The 22852-nt window shown below is 40.6% G+C and overlaps 1 protein-coding gene across 5 annotated transcripts in view; it reads right to left on the bottom strand.

Annotated features, from left to right (window-relative positions):
* The window catches only part of LOC105230762 (protein turtle), a 130974-nt gene extending 130008 nt beyond the window's left edge, over positions 1–966 (bottom strand). For 4 of the 5 annotated variants that reach the window (XM_029552249.2, XM_049446697.1, XM_029552252.2 and 1 more), the window contains exon 1: positions 567–965. The gene's annotated coding sequence lies outside the window, so the exon portion shown is untranslated. Of the gene's footprint in view, positions 1–566 lie in introns of all 5 variants that reach the window. The other variant, XM_029552251.2, reaches the window with a different exon arrangement.
* Positions 967–22852: the final 21886 nt, after the last annotated feature.

Below are 22852 nucleotides of genomic sequence, written 5' to 3'. Positions count from 1 at the left end.
TTTTTCTTTACATATTGTTAGTGTGTGTTTTTTGTTTTCGCTCACTTGGTGTAGCGCGCCAACTCCTCTCCCGCTGACTTGGCGTGCAAAACCGGAGTCGCGACGCTGCGCGCTGTGCGGTGAGCGCTATTGCGTGCCAAAGGTATTTGCAGACTTCGCTGTGTAGAATTTTTCTTCGCCGATTTTCCCCCGCTTATTGCCGTTTGTGTGCGCGCGTTGTTGCTGTTTTTCCAATAACTTAGCAGCCACACACAAGCGCACACATACACGCGCAAAAATGTATGCATTTTTAGTGTAAAATATTAAGGCGGCACATGTGCATAATTAAAGCACGGCAGCGCCGAGGCGCCTCAAAGTGCCTGCTACAGAAACATCAAGGATTACAACATTTTTAACTGCAGTAGACGCCCGATAATGATTTATGTGGCTTTTTCGTGTCGGAAACTTTTTCACGCTCCAGCGATACACAACATTTTCCCACCCTTAAGCGCCGCCGAGTACACAAGTCACGGCGTTAGTTCCGATTGTTGACATTTTTAATTGCTTCTACTTATTTATTTCATTACCTTCACCTTTCACACGCGAAACTCACGTCTATTCGAACTTGTTTTTGAAGATTTTCACCACTTCATCGAGCGATTCTAGCACATTTGCTGCCTTAAAGTTGGCGACTTCACTTCAAATTGCTTTTACTGAAAACACTTACACACACATACACTTGCGCGCACACGCACACACATATACATACACGCGCATATATCGGGTTAATGATTTTAGTGGTTGTGGCGCTGTTGGTGAATAGCTGTGATGCTAGTAGTAGTAGTGGTGGTGGTGGTGGTGTAGCTGACTGTGGCAAACATAGAATTTTCCGACGGCCTGTGTATCTATTACAGTGTAGCGCACACGCTTTGATTAACCGAACACGTTCGCTTGACGGGCACAACAACTGAGTACTAAATTGCGGAGCGTCAGGCATTCGCACAGCAACCAGCGCTGGAAAGTCGAAAGCTAAGCGAGACACAAACGAGCACACAGCCAAGCAGCGGCCAGCCGACTCGTGTGCAGCCTGCTCGGTTGCTCAGCAGCGCACTTGCAGTCAGGCGGCAGAGCGTAGGTGAGAGCCAGCGTTGTGGCAGCAACAGCAACTGCGCATAAGCGCCGCTGCTCAGAGCACACCAGCAGCGCGACAGCATCATGTAATAAGTAGTGTTGAGAATATTGAAAATTTCTGGTCCAAACAAGTTCGCTGAGCGCGCGGCTGAGCGACGTCGCTTTTAGCATTTGCATGGCTGGAAAACGGCGCGCTCTCCAAACAACATCACTTCGTTTACTGGTTACGTTGAGAATTCTTCGCATTGCGCCAGTGGCTGCTGCGCATGCGCACCGCTACGGATCTTCATCCTCTGCCTCTGTTAATGGCCAGCAGCAGAGGACAACATCGTTATCTTGTTTGCTTTCAATAATGCCACAGTTGGACTGTTTGTGCGGCTCAGGTGCAACTGCTTCTTATGTTTTTCTCTCTCTCTCTCTTTCTCTCTCTCATTATCAGTGCATCCTTCGCTGTCTAACGCGCGCTATTTAACCTGTTATTGTTTGTGTGGCAAGAGCGTTTGTTTGATGTTTTGGTTTTGAAGCACCTCTACTTCTCGAAACCGGCCTGAACCCTTTCAACAATTGAATCGACCGTTGGTGCCTGTTTTGCTTATAAATACTCGCACATAGCACAACAAGCATAACTGGCCACCACGCGCATAGTTGCACAAATACCTTGTTTAAAGTGTGTACACGGTGAGAAATTTGTAGAAGCTTGTGTGGAATTTCAGTTTCTATAAAGTGGTTCGTGCTTCTTAATAAGCATCAGAATACGAAATCGGGGCTTCGGACTAAAAAAAAATCATTTTGAAAGGCGCTGGACTATCTCAAAAAGATTTCATTTAACTTACTTTATCATCTCTCCCAACCATGCCTCTCTCCTCCTTTGGAGTTCTAAGTCCTCAACCCTGACTATTAGGTGAAAGACCTAGGACTCATCCTTGATAGAAGTTTTTTGAGGAGAGGTATCGGTTGCCTTATGTTGCTCTAAAGGATTTATGTGATAAAGGTGGCACTCTCACAAAACCGTTCTACGGGTCCTGTTCTACGGTATACTAAGCTGGTGGAGGGCGCTCAAAAAGGCTACATTTGCTAAAAAGCTTCAAAGTATCCAAATAGCTGCTCTCATCGGCAAACTGGTTGCATTACGGACCACACCAACAATAGCATGTAATGGCATTTTCGGTATAGCAGCTGTGAACATTGCCCGGAAGTGTATTCCTGCGAAGTGTGCTCTAAGGATCAGTGCAGCTGGGAATTAAGGAGTCCTAACAAGGACACGCCGAAATTTTATCCTCCTTCGATTACGTTCCAGAAAACCAACGAGGAAGATGTGGATAAGGAGAAGTCGCTGGAGAAGAGGCGCTATGATCCATCCTCGGATGGGTCGAAGCTAGGAGGAAAAGTTAGAGTGATAGTTTTCTGTAAGGAGCTCCCGTAAAATATAGCTTTAGGCTACTAGACCACTGTAGTTTTTCTTCAGCAGAAGTCTCTGTTAGCAAGGTGGCGTACTGGTATGAAGTATAGAATAACAACAAGCTACTTCATCTTCATGTTCGTTTGGGCGACGAATCACAGCGGAAACGCAAATAACTGCAAAGCCGATAAACTAACCAGAGAAGACACCCTTGCTCCGCTCAAGTCGGAATGGGATCGAGTTGGATCTCCTTTGGCATCTTGCATTCTAGTACTGGAGCAATGGACCTCGATGCGCTTAACAGACGCTAGTCAACGACCTGTTCTTATTCGACTTCGAGGTTCTTTTCTCCTCGAGTAAAATGTACGAGATTTACTGAACTGCTTTGTTGATCTGTAAAAGGGTCTTATGATCTAGTATATAAAATTTTTTTTGGTACCACAAAGCACCAACGTTCTAAGCTGTCCAAATGAGATCCCTTTTATTGCTGATCGCTTAACCTAACCAAGCTTTGTAAACTCTCAAAGGATGACGAAAGCTTTTTCTTTAAAATTCTTTTGGTGAAGTCGAAGGAACGATTATTTGGAATATATTTGAGACTTTGGGTATACGCATTTACACAAGAGAGCTCAGTGATGTGTTAGAATTTTGAGATTGTGTCAACTTGTATAACATCTGAATGGGTGTTGACTCTTCATGTTGACGATAAATCATACAGTGTCAGCTTGAAGTTGTAGGATCAAAAAAATAAAGACCTCTACTGGTGGAGGGAGTCGAAATAGTAGTTAATTGCAAGAAGTATATCTAGGTAGTACCGCCTTTTGAAAAATGAAAGCAAGTACTTTTCCTCCATTGGTCGCGGTTCAGCTCTAATATCTACGTCTTAAACCAGATTGGTATTCCTGAACCGTTCCCACGACAGTTGTGTCTAAGTAATTGGAACAGATCAAGATTTTTATTTGACTGAGCATGGTTAACTCAGTAGTAAAATCATCTGAACCAGAAATGGTTGCTGCCGAACAGATGTTCCTTCTACTAACTCTGGTAAACAGGTGTATTATCTCAGTGTAATCTTTTATTTCATCATGAATAGACTTACTAACGAGCAACGCTTGCAAATCATTGAATTTTATTACCAAAATCAGTGTTCGGTTCGAAATGTGAAAATCCGCTTTTTTATCGACAAATTTTGTTCAGCGATGAGGCTCATTTCTGGTTGAATGGCTACGTAAATAAGCAAAATTGCCGCATTTGGGGTGAAGAGCAACCAGAAGCCGTTCAAGAACTGCCCATGCATCCCGAAAAATGCACTGTTTGGTGTGGTTTGTACGCTGGTGCAATCATTGGACCGTATTTTTTCAAAGATGCTGTTGGACGCAACGTTACGGTGAATGGCGATCGCTATCGTTCGATGCTAACAAACTTTTTGTTGCCAAAAATGGAAGAACTGAACTTGGTTGACATGTGGTTTCAACAAGATGGCGCTACATGCCACACAGCTCGCGATTCTATGGCCATTTTGAGGGAAAACTTCGGACAACAATTCATCTCAAGAAATGGACCCGTAAGTTGGCCACCAAGATCATGCGATTTAACGCCTTTAGACTATTTTTTGTGGGGCTACGTCAAGTCTAAAGTCTACAGAAATAAGCCAGCAACTATTCCAGCTTTGGAAGACAACATTTCCGAAGAAATTCGGGCTATTCCGGCCGAAATGCTCGAAAAAGTTGCCCAAAATTGGACTTTCCGAATGGACCACCTAAGACGCAGCCGCGGTCAACATTTAAATGAAATTATCTTCAAAAAGTAAATGTCATGAACCAATCTAACGTTTCAAATAAAGAACCGATGAGATTTTGCAAATTTTATGCGTTTTTGCTTTCGAAAAACGGTTATGTATACATACATAAGTATATACCAGTATATACATACATATACAATATATATTTAAACTTTTTATTTATATAACGTACATATCTCCATATATTTACATTTATTAAGCTATGTTATCGATCTGATCTGCTGAAGCCCTTCTTATGTGCTGGCCTTACTGCTTAAGCGTCTTCTTCCGCTGCATGGGCTTCAGCTGATACTTCGTGCGGTTATTGTAGTTGTTGCTGTTGTCTTTTCAGTGGTTCTGCAAGCCGCTGAAGTGCTTGTCTTCAGCGCGCCACATGACTTCCTGCTTTTTGTTGGTATTTCGCTTTCGAGCCACTTCTGCAGGTTCTTTTGCTCTCCATTCATCTTATGTGGCGTGCTTGTGCATGGCAGTGTGCAGGTGTGTGTGTGTGTATGCGTGTGAAACCTATTATGTACTTTAAAGTTGGCCCTAAACTTCGCCATCAAACACAAGTTCGACATATATTTTCTTCGTTGTTGTTGTTGCTGTAATGCTGTTCATGAAACCAGTTTTTGTTGTTGCTGCGGCTTCTCAATAGTTTGGCGCTTACGCTTGGCATTTATGCTTCGACTTCAGCTTCATTCTTATGGCGTGTTTGTTGTTGGTTTGCTGTAGTTTTTTGGTTTTTGGTAGCAAGCAACGAAGTTTTATGCTGAGCGCTGAACTTGTTCTGTCTGAGCTTGCTTTTATGTGTCAAACGTATGTATGGATGTATGTATGTATGTATATAGCTGCAAAGGTATCGGAAAGCAGTTACAAGAGTACATAAGCTCATACATATAGAAGTAAATGCATTGCTGCAGTGTCCAGTTCTCAGCGCCAAATTGAAAAATGCATTTTTTATTGTTCTATGTGGTAAGCTCACACATACATGCATACATATACACATAAAGCAGCTATGGCGCTGTGTGCTCGCTGTTGTGGAAAATCGTAAGTGTGTGCTAACTGCATTTTTACAATTCTCATTTGTGCATCATTTTTCTTCATTTTTATTGTGATTTGTTGTGAGCGACTTTTTGCTGCTGCTCAGCGGCTCACATACACACACGCGCGCACGTACAGGTGTATGTAAATATTTTGACATTTGTGCATTATAATCGGAAAAAAGCTCATAATATGCTTTATTGCCGACAACACAAACTACAACAACAACAACACCAACGGCACGCATAGTTGTCTCGATGCATCAACATCAGCAGCGCATCGCCTCAATTGCGATTGAAGCCTCAACTCAAACATCAGCAACATCAACAACAGCAGCGCAGCGCGCTTCAACTTTCGGTGGCTCACCTTTTTCCGCTGCTATGGTAATTTGTAGTTGTAATTAATTACATGAAAAATGATGTTTTTAAACTCTTTTGACAGCTCAAAGGTTTATAATCGTTTTGCCTTGCCTCCGAGTATATATGTATGTGTGTGTGTGTATTTTTCGCGTTTGTTGTTGCTTCCCTTGCTGTTGTTGTGACGGCGGTTTTCCGCAGTTTACACACATTTGAGCCCCGTCGGCGCGTTGATGCGATAAATTGAATAAAGTGTTAATAAATAAAAAGTTGTTTAAAATTCACTGCACTTTGTTGCATTTGTTTTTTGTTGTTGTTGTGCTGTCGACAATAATTTAAATAAATATAGCATCCGCACTAATAAATGAATTATGCCTGATTATCGAATTTATTGTTGACTTGCTGATTTAAATGTTCAAATTAATTAACAAAGAGCACCTTGATTGATGATTTGGATTTTGTTCTCTTATATAAACGAGCACATATATTTATGAGTGGAAATCTGTTTCTAACTTTAGAAACCAAGGACAATGGAAAAACAGTCCACGTGTCCTTACACATCGAACAATACGGACTCACGTCATTTTCGAATTTGTATAGGTAGCCTCTGAAGCACCCATGCCGGCTTAATATTTGGGTCAATTGGTCAGGTTCCCATGTTATCTAGTTGTCAGTTATAAGTCTGTGGGTTCACCGTTCTTTGGTTGGGGTTTGTAACCGCTGCTGTCAATTATATGACATGCTCTTCTTTCTCTCTTCTCTTTTTTTGACTTCCGTAATTGGTGCTGACAGCTCATATATTCAATAAGTCAATTCATCTCCCTGGACTTCTATGTGCGGCATACTAGCTGGAACTTCAGCTGCTTTTGTGAATATACAAGTAGTTTGGAAAGCACTTGTTACTCTTATTACTATGAGTCTATGAACCACATTTATTGGTCTGGCATACGTTTTTATGTCTAGTGCCTGTATCCATACTGGAGCAGCATATAGTATAAGTGAGCTCATCGCTTTGCGATTAGAAGTCAACGACTGGAGCGTACTGAGCCTCTATTTGACATTATTCTTGATAACGAATTGTAAAACTTATATCTTATATTTGATGTGTATGCCAAGTGCTCCTTGAATTTCAGTTTGAAGTCCATTATTACGCCTAAATACAATACTTCAACTGTGACTAAGAACTAATCGCACCCTCTCCTATAGTGAGGGTTATTTTTTCCTATATTTTCCTGGGTTTTCTGAGCAATATTCCTGTTTTGTGCTCAGCAAATCTAGTTTATTTTCCAAAATATGAGTATCCGCAATTTATCTCATATAACAATTATCCGGCAACTGTAAATTTTAAACACTTGTACGTTTGAAGGCTAGGTCCAACTTCAAAACGCACCGCTCTACTGTTTGATATTTAGTTATCAATACCAAAGTACACTGGACTACAAATCCAAAGCCAAGTGTGCTTATTGGACATTGAAATATGCTCGATTCAACCTGCGGACTCTCGATGTGGTTTGTCAAGCTTTCTCTTTTGGTGTTCCCAATAGATTGTTTATGATTTTGCACCATAAATATATGCTTTCTTATTTGAAGTGTGTCACTGCTCGACTGGTAATAGTTCTTGAAAATTCAAAGCTGTCTCTCACCGGTGTCAAAAAAAAAGAAGAAGTAAGGCAAGGTATACTCGTATGTGCTAAGGTATAGGATGGATGGAGTATGGAATCAAGTGTGGAAGTTCTCGCAAGTGAGGAAGGTTCTATGAGCGATATTTTTTTACGTATGGCTCAAAGAGCTCATCTCAGGACTTCCAATCTTAATCCAAGTATCCTCTGGGTAGCCAAAAACTATCCATTTGACGCCGAGCTAGATTTAGAAGTCGAGAAATCCATCCCCTGGGTTGAGCCATGGGTTCGGGACCTTGCTGTTGTAAACTCGGCTATAATCCCGTAAGCGGTGGGTACGCCAATAAAGAAGAAGAAGAGTTATGCAGCAGGGAATTATTATGCCTAGTGCAGAGGTTTTCCGAAGGGGCACAAGATAAATACCGGCTTTTCGGTTGGGGACTATCTGCAGCTCGAAGTAATACTGTCCATCATAGTCAGAGAATGTTTTCTTTCAGTTCACACAAAAACGTCATCACAAAAGATCGCTGGTTCCAAACCCATTTGCTGGTATTGAAATATTGATGCACTTTATTGATGTCATGGCAGACCGAAAAATGTCAAAGATCTCCAAGAAGCTTCCATCGTTTTTAGGAATTAGAAAGTTTTACCTCTTTCCGAAATCCGAAATATAGTCTTTTTTGTGGCTTCATAAACAGTCGTTCGCGCTCGTGACGTTTAATACTCCAACAACAACTACAGTAACCGAATAGAAGTCAGAGCGATGACATGATTGAAAGTGGTCTCTTCGATAACTTCGCATGGAATCAAACAGTCCGACTATTACACCCGAACTTTCTCCATAGCTTTAGGCTCCTAATGTAAATTCCGTGAGAAAATAGCAAATGCAGGAACCTAATTTCATTATATGAATACCTTTATTCTTCAGGCCGAGCCCAAACCCAAAAACATTAAACTGCAGCTGATAAAAATGAGTATCACTCCGCAAAGCGCATCAACAACGAGCATTCTTAATTGACTTTCAGCTGTTGATACACTTTCCTAATATTTTTCATGCCTAATTGCTTTTACTTTTCGACGCTCCCAAGCAGATTAAAGTGCCGAACCGGTTTTCCAAGAAGACATTTTCGAAAGACATAAACCGCTGTTAATTCTTGGAAACACACAAAACATGTATTAGAACAGATTACAGAATTTTTTTTACACATCGCAGTTAAACTAGGTCTTTTTTCATTTTCAAATCCCGCCTACCCGCACAGTCTCCGTATGGGACCCGTGTCATTATCTGGCGGTGATTCTTTCATTTCTATTTCCTGCTGCTCTTTGTTACAATTTCCTTTGCTCGCTCTTCCTGTTGCTGGTTGCGTAACAAACGATTAATAATAATTGCAGACAAATCGATTTGTTGCCACAAGGAAATACTGCGTGTGCGCATCCTGAGTGCGAGCGAAATTAATTTTTTATCAATCACAGGTAAATGCCACAAGGGAAAGTGCACACAATGCCCACAACTACAAGAATATTTTTTTCATTCGAGAATATTTTTTGTGCCTGCCCGCTTAGCTCATCAATGGGTGGCATAAAGAACGTGTAGGCAAAACCTGAGAATTGATATTTTTTGCTGCGCACAGACAAATGCGACTGCGCATGCGCAGCGCCGTTGCTACATTTCCCACGGCAATGCGGCGAGCGGCTTTGAACCGTACACGCTAGACACACAAAAACGACTTGGGCGAATAAGAGACTCACGTAAGCAAGTAAATCTCACGTGTACGCCTAGTTTTTGCTGCTGTTGTTGTTGTTGTTCGCCTGCATCGGCGAATGCGAATGCGTATGCGGTGCAACGCGCTGTAAGTCGTGTGTGATGTGGCCAGGTAGACAGGCCATTAACGCTGCATCATTAAATTCCCATGATGCACAGAAGGGTCCGTAACGTCGCCGTGACACTTGGCCTGCATGCAGTTTCCCTAAGCTCCATGTGAGCGCGCGCATCTTGGCGGATAGTCACTAATTAAGCGGCATTAAGTAAGAACTCAAACATTCAATTAGTTGGCAATTAAGAATCCGCTTTGATCAACAACTTGTGCAATGAGTTTACGACTATTGAGTATTTACAACCGAGCACCAGCCTTGCCGCGCTCACGTCGATGACAACAGCAATATCGGGTGTGAGCGCGGAGTTCTCAGGGCGCGCTGCAAAGCCATTAAAATTTATGAACAGGTAGAAAATTCCAGCGCTCGTCACGCTTTGCACAGCTGGAAGGTGCCTTTGCTGAGCGCAACAAAAAATCGCGAACAGTTTCCAAAGGCGAGTGCGAATATCTGCAAAGGGCGCTACTCGTGTGCACGAGCGCTCGTTGCCTCCTGCTGCACAACGACTGCGCAATAGCAGTTTCGAAAAGGAACTGCGAAAATTCTCGCACATTACAACAGCTGAAGTCGTACGTGCCACACAGGATGACTGCAGGATGCTCGCGCTGAGCATATGCTCTCTGTAGACCAGTTAACTGCCTGTACAGGCAAGCAACTCTCTTAAACAATGAAGCGCTTCTCTCGCGTTCCAACTCCTGCCTGCTCTACTTAACGAAAATAGCTGCAACGACTGGTGCTGCGGGGTCGCCTGTCAACTGAACGAAGAGTCCACCTTTGTTGCCATTGTTTCAGTTTGCAATTTAACGCTCATTAAAAATTCAAAGCGGGTTCGTTTGCAGCGAAAAATATTCTACCAAAGCACAATTAAGTGTAAGGGTAGAAAAACATTAGCTTATGAGCAGTAAACAAAGGCATTCGATATTGCAAAACAGCGCACCGCCCGCACACACACACGCGAACACAAGCATACATACAGCCGAGTCTCGTATTTAGCGACAAAGGGACGTGGTGTGTGTGTGTGTAAAATAATTGACCAGTCACCGAATACAAAGACAGGGGTTTGTGCAAATAGTAATTTAATATTCCGTAGCTGTGAGGGGGAATTGCGAGTGCATGCAGAATATAAAAATAAACAAGTGCGGCAATCGATGTCGCAATTATGTAAGTCGACTCATGTAGCGCTCACGCTTATTCAAGACCATTAAAGGGGTTGTCGAATTAAATGTAATAAATATTACTTTAAATTCGTAGAATTTTTAGGATTTACTGCACACGCAAGAAAAAATGCGAAGCGAAACTTGGCAAAATACATAGCAGTTTCGTAGCATAGTTTCTAAGCAACATTTTCCATGAAGTAGTCGACCCACCGATTCTGCCGGACAGTTTTCAGCGGAGATATCTATAGGTGACAGGTTTAACATTAGCTCAAGAACCGCCGTTGGAGTAGTTCTCAGATATCCACAGTGCAGCGAATCTCTGAATCCTTTCCATCGGCTTCTGGTAGGTAGATTACAGAACACCTGCCATAATACTGCTCCACAGTAACATAGAGGAAAATTGGTCTTACACCATCTTTGTAACACTGGTGCAAGAGAGAGAGAGAAAGTATCCAGGTTGTACCGAGTATTTGTCTGCATGCACTCATCCTATCTTCCACATTGTATATCCACAACAGTTTGCTGTCCAAGACTATCCATTGATGTTTGGCGCAGTTGTTGATATAGAGTTGTGCTCCATTTAACTAAGGGGCCTCTATAGAGGGTTTTTGTCTTCTCTTGTGAGCTCAAGCAGATCCAATTCTTGACTATGTTGGCATAATACTGCTGATGATGTTTAGTCATCTTCTCGTCATTAGGAAGGCAATGTGTCTGCATACGCAGTGCGAGTGCATCTTTAGGCTTTCTTGTCTAAGTTTCTTAATACTTCATTCACCACTAATGTCCGTAAGAGCGGAGATAGCTCTCTACCCTGCGAAGTACTTTTAAAGACTTTCTTTGCCATTCTAACGTCGTCCAATTATATTGCTGACCTTTTAGAGATCAAGAGGCTTCTGATCCCTTGTTGTATGACTAGCCAATTGACTACATAGTAGTCGGTATATGTGACCCATTGGTTCGATATTATTCAGAATATATTCTGTACAATCGTTGTTGATTGCAATCAACAATTGGTCAAGAAATATCCAGAAACACTTTAAGAGTCTGTTTCTTAAATTAAAGATCACTTTCGATATTAAATACAAGTATATGTAATTTAGTCTACTGATCTGCATTTTGTGTATGCGTGTTGCACTTTCTAGAAAATATTAAATCTTTGCATCATCTCCAAGTTTTTCTCTAAGGTTTTCAGCAGGAAGCAAATTAAACTTATAGACCTAAACTCCTTCGATTAGGTTGGTTTGTTTCTTCCTGCTTTCGTTATGAAAACTAGCCTAACCTTTCTTAATAAGGCATGGCATTAAGATAATAGTCTCCTAAGCCTCGCCACCTCGTAGGTCTTTTCAAGCTGTCACAAAAGTTCTTCCTGGATTGTCGTTTGACCTTCACACCTAATTTTTTGTAGTTCTTTAGGAGATCTTTACACTCATTTCAACAGTCCTCGATTTCTGTTAGTTTGGCTTAGTTACTAGTTTCCCGTACTCTACTAGATCCGAGCTCTTTGTTCCACCAACGGGCTTCGTTTTGTGCCTGGACGCAAAGTACGGTAAGCGTAACGAAAAACTATGAATTATACAAGTATTCGCAAGGCCTAAAACCCTATCCTAATCGTATATCCATAGTATGGATAAATATGACTCGGAGGCTTTTACTTGAGTTACATATCTTTTTTCAGATATCTATATTTTTTTGCGTTCCAGTATTGGATGCATCTATTTTTTCTATTTCAGAGAGAATACTTTCCGAAAAGTATTAAAATCGGAATATCGCTCAGGAGTTGAAAAATTTTTAGACCCCGTTGTCATACAATATAATGCTTTTTCTCATTATTCCCGTCCTGCTATATGCTGCAGAGGCTTGGACAATGACAACAACTGATGAGTCGACGTTACGAGTTTTCGACACAAAGGTTCTGTGAAAGATTTATGGTCCTTTGCGTGTTGGTCACGGCAAATATCGCATTCGATGGAACTATGAGCTGTATGAGATATATGACGACATAGACATAGTTCAGCGAATTAAAAGATAGCGGCTACGCTGGCTAGATCATGCCGTCAGAATGGACGAAAACACTGCAGCTCTGAAAGTACGAGTATTCCACGCAATACCAGCCGGGGGAAGCAGAAGAAGAGGAAAAATTCGACTCCGTTGGAAGGACCAGGTGGAGAAGGACCTGGCTTCGCTTGGAATATCCAATTGGTGCCACGTAGCGAAATGAAGAAACGGCTGGCGCGTTGTTGTTAACTCGGCTATAATTGCGTAAGCGATGTCTACGGCAGGAAAGAAGAAGTAGGCTTTTTCCGATTACTTCCGACAACTTTTTTTGTTTGATCCGTAGTTTTTTTTTTATAATTTTCTTAGCTTTACATTTTTCGATGGATGGAGACTCTATTTCATAGTTATAGCAAATTACGGACATTTGAAATACTAGCCATACTCTATTCGAACACATGCCTAAAGTGGCGTTTTTTAGAACATATTTTTCTCTGCTTTGATTGAGTCTGGTTTGGTCCTTAAGAAATCGCAGTATCCAGAATCCCGTCCTAATCAAATGTGCATTAGCCTTGGGCAGGGAAAAAATATCATTAAAAATATATATTAGTAGAGTCTGTGGCATCCGCAAAGGCAAAAGCGATTAGTACTCCCTCTCTTGTATTCCATCAAAATGTGAAGTGCTCACAGCCGCGCTAGAAATACACTCGCTATATTTATAATCGCTGTTGTGCAATTACAGCTTCGAAGAGTTGCAAGCGTGCGGGTTGCGCATACTTATTTGCGATATATGAGCACTAATTAATGTGCCTTATATATATAATATATTTATTTATATCTACTAGCATATATGCAGGCTTTAGTCACTTTATCGGCGTATAGGAGGTCTGGCGCAACGGTAGCTACAGTCGCATTCGCGTCGCTGGCAAGCATTATTGTTGCTGCCACTTTTACTTGCGTACTTTGTGGTTGTAGTTGTTGTTGCTTTTGGTTGTATGCGCGCTTGTCACATCTTTGTAATGAGTTAATGTACAAGGATTAGAGCGTGTTGATGCAATAATGATGTACGAGCATTATAATTATACGCTTCACACGTTTGCCAAGCATGGCGTTAAATAGTTCCACAATGTTGCACAACACGCGCGCACAAATGTAAGCGCAATTACATATTATATTTACATAGGTATGTGTGCGCTTGCCGGTGGGGATGTAAGTGGTAAGTCGGCGCCGGCACATTGCCATCCACAGCAGCGAAGCGCGTGAATTAATTCTGCATAACGGTACATGCGGTATTGTTGTTGTTGGCGCGCTTTCAATAGGCGTCGCCTATTTGTAGGCGCCGCGCTGCAGGGGAGCAGCAGCCAGTTAGAAGCGCTTGTGCTGCCATTTGAGCGCTGAATGTTGCCACTTTGCAGTTGTTGGAGTTTCTTGACAGCTCGTTGCCGCACGCTGCGCAGGTAGCGCGCGCGCTAATAAATATAAATGTGTAGGTATTTAAAACACGTGTTGTTGTCAACGCGCCACTAAATGAGTTTCACTAATTTGTATGTGTGCGCGTTGACACCTGAGAGTTGCCAGCAGTATCACCAGCGCCACTGAGGTATATCCACAAGGCGGTGGTGTAAACGCGCGCCACACATACAAGCGCACACCTACAAGCTGAAAGTGTGTCTGCCGCTTGCCTGCGTTGCGCTGACTTCAGATCTCTGGCTGATAAGCAAAAAATAAATTAAGATTTACGACACCTCCTCCCAGCGGCGCAGCAGCTATTCCCGCTCCATTTGCCACAGCTCGTATTTGTATGTCGGCTGCTGCGCGCCGCCCTGTGAGCGTGTGCGAAAAATTTTCTCCTTCATTAGTATATCTAATTTTAGTTTTGCACATGCACACGCATCTACGCCCTGCTACTGCCCCCGCCTGGGCACTTCGCTGACTCCTCTTCACTTACCGGCTAAGTGACTGTCTGACTAACGCACTTAGTTTGGCTGGAAGTTGCTGCGAAGCCGCAAGCGCGCAGGTCTCTGCTATTAGGCTCTGTGCGCTCGAAGCCCGCATGGAGGCTTTCATCTATGTACACCCATACATACATACATGGATGTTAACAGCACAAATACGTGTACTTTATAGACATAATAGCGCTGTGTACGTGTGTGCGTGTGTGTCGGATGGAGGTTATCCAAACTCGTGTGGGCGTGTTGTGCATGCGATTGTGTGTTGCAACTCTCACATGGCTTGTGTTAACCGAGCTCCATTACGTGTGTAGGTGGCACTAATACCCGGGCAACGGTCAGCAGTGAAAATCGCTTATTAAACAACAAACTGTAATAATTCAGGCAGCTATTGGGACTACATAGTAAGCGGATCATGGCTTAAGCGCATAGACACGTATTTACCAGCGGTTGGGTGAGTATAATAATGTAATGTTTTGAAAACCCCACAGTTTTCGGCGCTAAATTAATTTTAAAATAAATTTCGACGGTAGTGTGTGTGCGCCAAAGGTATTATTAACAACAATATTAAGTTCTTTGAATCAAACGAAATAGATGTGGCAATATTTGAAAGCATCGTCCTGCCCCGACAATTATGTCAGCGATTGCTGAGGTGGATGTGTATTGTTGAAGCGAAAAATGCTGGCATGATGGTTCACAGGCATACAATCAGTAGGTTGCATTTTATATTTCGGGTTTCTGAAGTCGTAATGTTGCAATCTGAAATTCATAACTTTATCGTAAAGTTTGATATTTTGATGTTATAAGTACTCAGAACGTTTTGATATACCAACACTAGTTGTGTTGCTTGCAGTAACTTGAAATACTCATCTTGGTCAAAAATGGAATTAAATCGTGAGTTTTTCAGCGCTGTTATTTTTTTAAAATTCCGCCGCGGATTAAGTCAGCAACAGTGCACTGATGAACCTAATTAACATTTTGGCGATGATGCTTCATCAAAGACCAATGTTTATCATGGTATGACGAATTCGATTGAGGTCGTATATCTCTCTTCGAAGAATCTCGGAAAGGTCGTCCAAAATCAGTTGTTGTTCCGGAAACTATTGGTGCTGTGCACAAACTGATATTTCCAGATATTTCCTATCGTGAGGTTGAGATCTAAACATTAGTAAAACCAGCATACATTTAATATTGGATGAATAGTTGACTGTCAACGAAATTTGTTCACGTTGCACCCCACGCAATTTCTCACCGCTTAAAACAGGCTCTGTAAAGTCTTAGGTATGTAAACAAAAAATAATAATAATTATGAAAATATATGATTTCGAAGTCAATGTGACCCTAGGTCATTATCTGCAGCTTTGATAAAGCGGTTTTTTTCTTTAGATTTTCTGGTTGACAAAACGCGTTATATTACTTATTACTTTAATGCCATTATTTGGATGTTCAAAATCCGCGTTTTTGAAGTTATTAACTTGGAAGCTCAAACTTTTCATTGATATCTCATCTGATTCTCGAATACTATATTTTTTTTGTTAGACAGCTTTGATTGTTGCTTCTTGAAACAGCTTCTTCTACTGCATTTGCCAAATATTTCTTAGCAGGTACACACCATTCCCATTTAAGGCTTGATTTATTCTAAAAAAATCTCTAATCTAAAATTATTGAGAAAGTAGAAATCAACTTTAAGGAAAGGGAAGAATGTTGGAAAGAAAATTTTCGCCAATAATTTAGATAGAAATGGGAAAGAATATGCAATCGAAATCTGTTACCAAATAGTGTATACATTAGTGGTCGCATTTGAAGAAAAAGAAAGTGCTGTTTCCACAAGGCAATGCACCGTGACAAGTCAGTGAAAACGATGCAAAAATTCCATGAAATCTGTTTCGAAATGCTTCTGCATCCAACATATTCCCAAGATCTGATCCATAGGCACTGACGTTCTCAAAATAATGCACCCTGCAGAGAAATTTTCGTCAAATAAAGAGGTGAACGCCGCAACTGAGGTCTATATTGAACCGTAAGACAAATCTTATTACAAAAATGGTATCGAAGATTTGGATGGTCGCTATAGCAAGTGCAATTTTTATGGTCTAAAAGGGTATAAAAAGATATTTCTAGTGCTGCAGTGTTTCAATCTGAGCAATATTTCCACTTAAAGTGGCCATACCTTAGATAATTATCTATGACAATCGAAATTTGAAGCAAAATAGTGTGTGTATTTGTTGTAAAGTATGTATAACATAAGGTTTAATTAGAGTAAATTTAGTTTTTAAGACAACCAATATGTGATTTGAAATAGGTGCAGATATCCGGGACTACAAAATTCATAGTGGAATTACTTTCAAACATCTCTTCTTTTTGTGACGTCATGATAAACCTTATGTTGATAATCCAGCTCATTATGCTAAGATTTTATTTTGCACAAAGCTTAGACTTTCGAATTTCCGCAGATTATGAAATATTAACTGTAGTAGGTGTCATTTTTACGGATAAATTGAATTCAAAATTAAGAAATTATTTTCCTCAACGTCTGGACAGCATATAAATATATGTAATGATTTTTATAACTGAAAAAAAATTTAACCGATTGTAAGGAATTTCGAAGGAGTGATTACATTTGGGCCGTTTTCTCTTGACGAGAGCTAAACTTAAAGAATGATTCTCTGAAATCTTTAAACTAGCACTAAGATTTACTCAGCAAGAAAATACAAATATTTCTTAGATACGCATATTAAACTGGTTTATATAGCATTTTCCGTCTGCAATGTAAAAATGAAACAGAGATTGTAAGAATCACTGCAAACAATTGAGCAATTCTTGGGTCAATAAGCAATCACCAGCTTGCCATGTCAATTGGAGAATAAATATTTCGAACAGTAAAGCGAAACTAAGCTGCTTATCTGCGCTGTATATCCAAAATGCAACAATGTAAGTGCATGCTTATGCACTATGGGAAAGCAGAACGCGTAGTGGATACGCGCATGAGACTATTTAATTAGCAGCGCTCTGCTAAATGAAGCATCAGCAGTGTCGATAATTAAAAGAGAACTCTCCGCTTATTGTAATGCTGTAACTGTGATTTTTGTGGGAATTTCTAAAGTTCAGTTATGCCTTTCCGGCACAAACACACACACACAACATACGGGCTTGAATGTATAGATGTATGTATGTGCATACTTACATATATCTCGACATTTGATTGCTTCTCTCATACTCCTCGGCGCATTATTGGACACTGTTGCTATTTTGATGTTCACTTAAATGAAAATGACAACAAAATTTAATGACACACTGATAGCAGCAAACACCATAAAGACAACAAGCAACAATATGTTCCACCCCCTGCCTATAGCGCACACACGCACACAAACACAAAGCAACATAAATTTATGTGGCATTTGAAGTGGCGCTGCCTGGTGATCGGATAGTCGGGCAGCTGGCCCGCTGTACGCGTCACGCGTAGAAGTGTTCGAGCGATTGGGTGTTATAGTTTTCACATGCCATTGCCGGAGAACACACATAAAAATGCTCGCAGGCGCTGAGAAGCGAACAAGTGTGCGCGCACTTAAGCAAATACTTGTGTGTACTCGATTCTGTTTACATGCTCTGCTTTGTGGAATTAACATTAAAGCGGCTATTTATGCGGGCGTGTGTATGTGTGTGCGTATTTATTAGCGTTCATGCGGGTACAAGCGCTGCAACAACACGATTAAGTTATGCTCGCGCTTTCCTACGAAATCGTGCGATTTAAGAGAAACAGTGATACTCATATAAGTATGTGCTTTGATTTAATGTGTTTTTCGGAAATTTTATTACTTACACTAGCGGCAAGTGCCTACAAATTTTTCGCAAAATATACATACATACATAAGTGTGGACATCACCGAAGCTAACATGTAAATTGAAAGGTCCACGCCCACATTGATGGCACTGCTGTAATTATATCCATAAGTGTTTTAGTTAGCCCTAACCTTGAAAAGTCGCGTGTATTAATTTGACAGGTTTCGAACAATTAGCTTGTGATTTACATAGCATATCATTTGAATGAAGCAACTTTTGTTATTAAGGAAAAAATGGATGAAAAGGAATTTCGCGTGTTGATAAAACTTTTGCTTTTTGAAGAGAAAAAATACAGTTGAAGCAAAAACTTGGCTTGATCACAAGTTTCCAAACACTATCCTAGGAAAATCAGTCATCAGGGATTGGTACTCGTATGCTAAGTTTAGATCTGGTGAAACGAGCGATGGAGATAGTGAGCGCAGTCGAACAGTCCATAAAATAATTTTGGATAACCGTAAAGTGAAGTTTTCTGAGCTAGCTGGCAACCGCAACAGTTGGCTGACAGGTTTATACCGTCAGCATTTTGGGATACGCATGGAATTATTTTTTTTTGACTATCTTGAAAAAAGAAGAATCATCAACAGCGACTATTATAGCGTTATTGGACCGATTAAAGGACGAAAAACGAACGCATTTGAAGAAGAAGAAAGTGGTGTTTTACCAACACAATGCCATGTGTCACAAGTCTGTGAAACCGATGGCAAAAAACCTTGAATTCCATGCTTTGAATCGCTTTCACATCCACTTTACTCTCCAGATCCTAAACCCAGCGATCATGTACTGTTCTTGGATGTCAAAAGAATGCTCCCTGAAAAGAAATTTTGGTCGACTGAAGAGGTGTTCACCGAAACTGATGTATATTTTGAAGTTAAGGACAAATCGTACTACCAAAATGGTATCGAAAAGTTGGTGGGTCGCTGTAATCATTGTATCACCCTTGAAGGAAACTATATTGAATAAAAAAATTAATTTTGCCAAAAAAAAAATTGAGTTTTACTATGGTAGGCCGGAAACTTTTCAATTGACGTGCTATAATACCCTTCATAAATGCATTTTTTATAGTCTAAAAGAGTATATAAAGATATTTGTTGTGGTCTATTCTGAACAATATTTTAGCATATAGTCGCGAAAACAAATTTCTCGAATATACCTTGTCAAATACAGAAGTATTTCATATGAGGACTTGATTCCGTTCATTTAGTTTGTATCGCAGCTTTATCCTATAGAGGTCAGATATGGGCGGTTCCGATAAATTACCAGCACCTTAGTGAGAAAAGGAGGTCGATATCTCGAAAACTGAGGGACTAGTTCGCTTATATACTTTCGGACAGACGAACATGCCTAAACCGAGTCACCTTTTCATGCCGATCGTTTATCGTTTATATACATACATACTTTCAAGGCTCCGACCCTTCCTTCTTGATGTTACAAACTTCGTGACAGAGTATATTCCTGTGTATAAACGGACTCAAGTTGTATGCGAATGCCTGGATTATTATACACTTATATATCCCAGCTCATTTCCAAAACTTTAAATGAAGTTTGCCTCGGCTGGAACAAAGTTATAAGTCAATTGAGTTTTATTTTAGCAGTCGATAAGAGTTTTGCAAATTGTGAGCAAACTATATAGAAATTATCATTCTTATGAGTTAACGTAAATTTTCACGAATTATTTTTTTTTATATCTCCAAAATATTGCACTTTTATGGCAAGTATAAAATTAACCTTGCAATCAAGACAATGCGTTAAAAATGCGCAACATAAATAAGAAGACAAAATGAAGCTATTAAAATTTAGCACAAGCTTTATGCCGCAAGCTGCTAATTAAGCGATAAATGGCAAATAGTTACAATAAATTCAAATCATCGTATTCAATCTACAAATACATGAAATCTAGAAACATAGCGGGATAGAAGAGGACCTTCACGTAACATATAGCTCAATATAACCTTTTCATGTTTGGTTAAAGTTTTTGGTAAATTACATAACTACCTTTAACCAGCAATACGAGTAGAATTTGATTAAAAGCAAAGCTTACACTTAACTCTATAATATCTGCGTTCAATCTTTTTGAGGTGTGAATGAAAGGCTTCAGTCTTTAATCGCCCTCTTTTTTTTTGTTTATTTAAAATTTAAAACTGCTTATCGCGCGTAACTTACAGAAAATTTGGTTAAGTTAGGTTAAGATGGTCATCTGCGAACTTTCAAAGTGACTTGATATCAAGTTTAAATACTTTGTCTAGCGCTTTGAACTCCCTAACTTTTAGATATTCCAGAGGAGTTCCATATAATCTTCCACAGAGATTTTGCAGCGTCTCTCTCATACCTACTTCTCAGCCATCCGGCTCGCATGTGATCTGTCAAGACGCCAACAACCGACCTGCAGTCTTTTCGAGACTATGTGAGTAAAAATAATGCATGTTTCCTTCGAGACTCTTGTACATTATCTTGGCGATTCTGCATATCCTTAAGGCATTCCATTTCACCCTGATCTGGGCCCTTTCAGAATATTTATTGTATAGCGTTTTGAGTGACATCCTTATTTTTTGTACTCATTCGATAACCAGTCAGATAACACTTTTGGCAATCACATTAGGCTTTCGGTTCTCGGAATTCCTTTATGGTTGAAAAGGATCCAGTATATGCATCTACTCATCAGTATATGTAGCTACTGCCTCCCTGTTTCTAAGTATATTCTCTGACGTAATGCGATCTGAGATTATTGCCCTAATCGCTGTTTGATTATCTTCGTATCTATTATTATTCTTAATGTTGTTTCCTGCATTGCTAGCCGCTTGAACTATCTCAGCTTTTCTGACCGCAAATACTTTCGCCTGGAAGATACTGCAGTACTGTGGATCGCCTAAGAACCAGCTCCGACCTTTAGATTCCGGTTCTCGTTCCATTAGCCATTTTTGAACATTGGTCTTTAAGAAATTCATGTTTAAGATTCCGAAGTTTACGACAAACATGGAGAAAGCCTTCAAAACTTTCATAAAAAAAAATCTGAGGTAATCAGATAAGCAAATTATGTTTTGACCATATAAAGGCCTCAAAGTACACGATAAAACGCTATCAAAATTGAAATTGACAAAAAAATAAAGCATGATGGGATCATAAATATTATTTTAAGTTTTTCCACATTTCGCATAAAATTTTGAAAATTTACACCTTGAAATTTTGATGAGTGGCAACTCTATTTTCAACATTATATTCTAATTTCATTATTGCCCACGTAGCTGAAAGTTTGTCAAGCCGCAAATTTATTTAAATTGAAAATTTATTGGCAACAAATTTATCGAAATTCTCTAAAACACAACAACACCAAAGTTTATGGAAATTATAATTATAAGGCGCAAATGAAAATAATTATGTAACGCAACATCATACAACAATATCGATAACAAACTGCTCTGCAAAATGCACCATAGATTAGTAAATTAATAAAGACACATCGCATTATCTCACATTGTAATAGAATGCTTTCAAAGCGCCATTAAAAGGCCGCAATTAGCGTGGCTGACTTTCTTTGGGCATAATTAGGGCAGCGAATGCAATAAAAGTCACAAAAATGAGCGACTTAATGGGCGCTAAAATAAACGAGATCAAGCAAGCGCCAAAAAAAACCCAAAAACAAGTTAAAAATAACAGTAAATACGAGACGAGGCAATAACGGCAGTGGCAACACAAAAATTTTAACTACCCAAAAATAATGAGGCACCGTTGACAGGAAACTGAAATGAGACACCGAGCCAAAGGGCAGGCGCGAAAAAGAGCGCAGCGTCGCCATGCTGCATCACGACGCCCCGACACCCCACAACCACCGCCCCAACGCGGTATTAGACTCGTACACGCGATGCCGTCGCCGGTTGTCGAAGCATGCTGCTAAACCTTTTCGGTAATTATTTATGTTCTCTTAAGCTAAAATAAACACAGCTCGGCGCTGCGCACAAACACATGCACAGGAGGATGCTGGAGGACGCTCCAAACGCTCGTTCATTCGTTTGTTTGTTTGTTTTTACGTTGGCGCACAGAGATCATACAACACAAGCGAACGGATGCAAAGCTGAAAATGTTATCCTTTTTTACGCGCATTTTCACCATCATAATCCTCGGTGTAATTTTTGGCTTAATGATGCAACGCTGGGTACACAATATCGGCAACAGCCACAACAAACACAACAGCAACAACAAAAACAGTGGTAACATCAATGAAAACAATGTTATAATGGCGGCGCATAAGCTGGAAGGAGCAGTAAACAGCTCATTCGAACGCAGCAACAGCAAGCCGATTGTGGACACACCCAAACACACACGCACACATGTATACATATATACGCAACAAAATAATTATAATCCGGGCAGCTCGCGAGCAGCCAATGCTGACCTTCAACCCAATCGACAAGGTACTCACACCATTCGTCGCACTTCATCACTTCCCTGCTCGCTCAGCACCGGCCTCGCGCTCCGGCACAACCACCGCTCCCCTGCCGCTCCAACTTTTCGTACATCCTGTGCGCGCATCCTTGCGACTTCCGCCGATTTTCTGCGCCGCTAACATAACTGTGTATCCACGAGCTTCGTGTTTGCTCCTGCGGCGCGTGTTCTTGCGCCCAGGCAGCGCATTAAAATGAGTTAAATATTTTATTGTTTTTATGGTTGCCAGAGCTGTAAAATTATTTCTTATTGTACGGGTAAGTAGCCGTAGCCGTAGCCTCTGCCGGCTGACGC

Source organism: Bactrocera dorsalis, chromosome 1, assembly GCF_023373825.1.
Source record: "Bactrocera dorsalis isolate Fly_Bdor chromosome 1, ASM2337382v1, whole genome shotgun sequence".
Classification (NCBI taxonomy): domain Eukaryota; kingdom Metazoa; phylum Arthropoda; class Insecta; order Diptera; family Tephritidae; genus Bactrocera; species Bactrocera dorsalis.
This window is presented reverse-complemented; position numbering and strand designations above follow the sequence as displayed.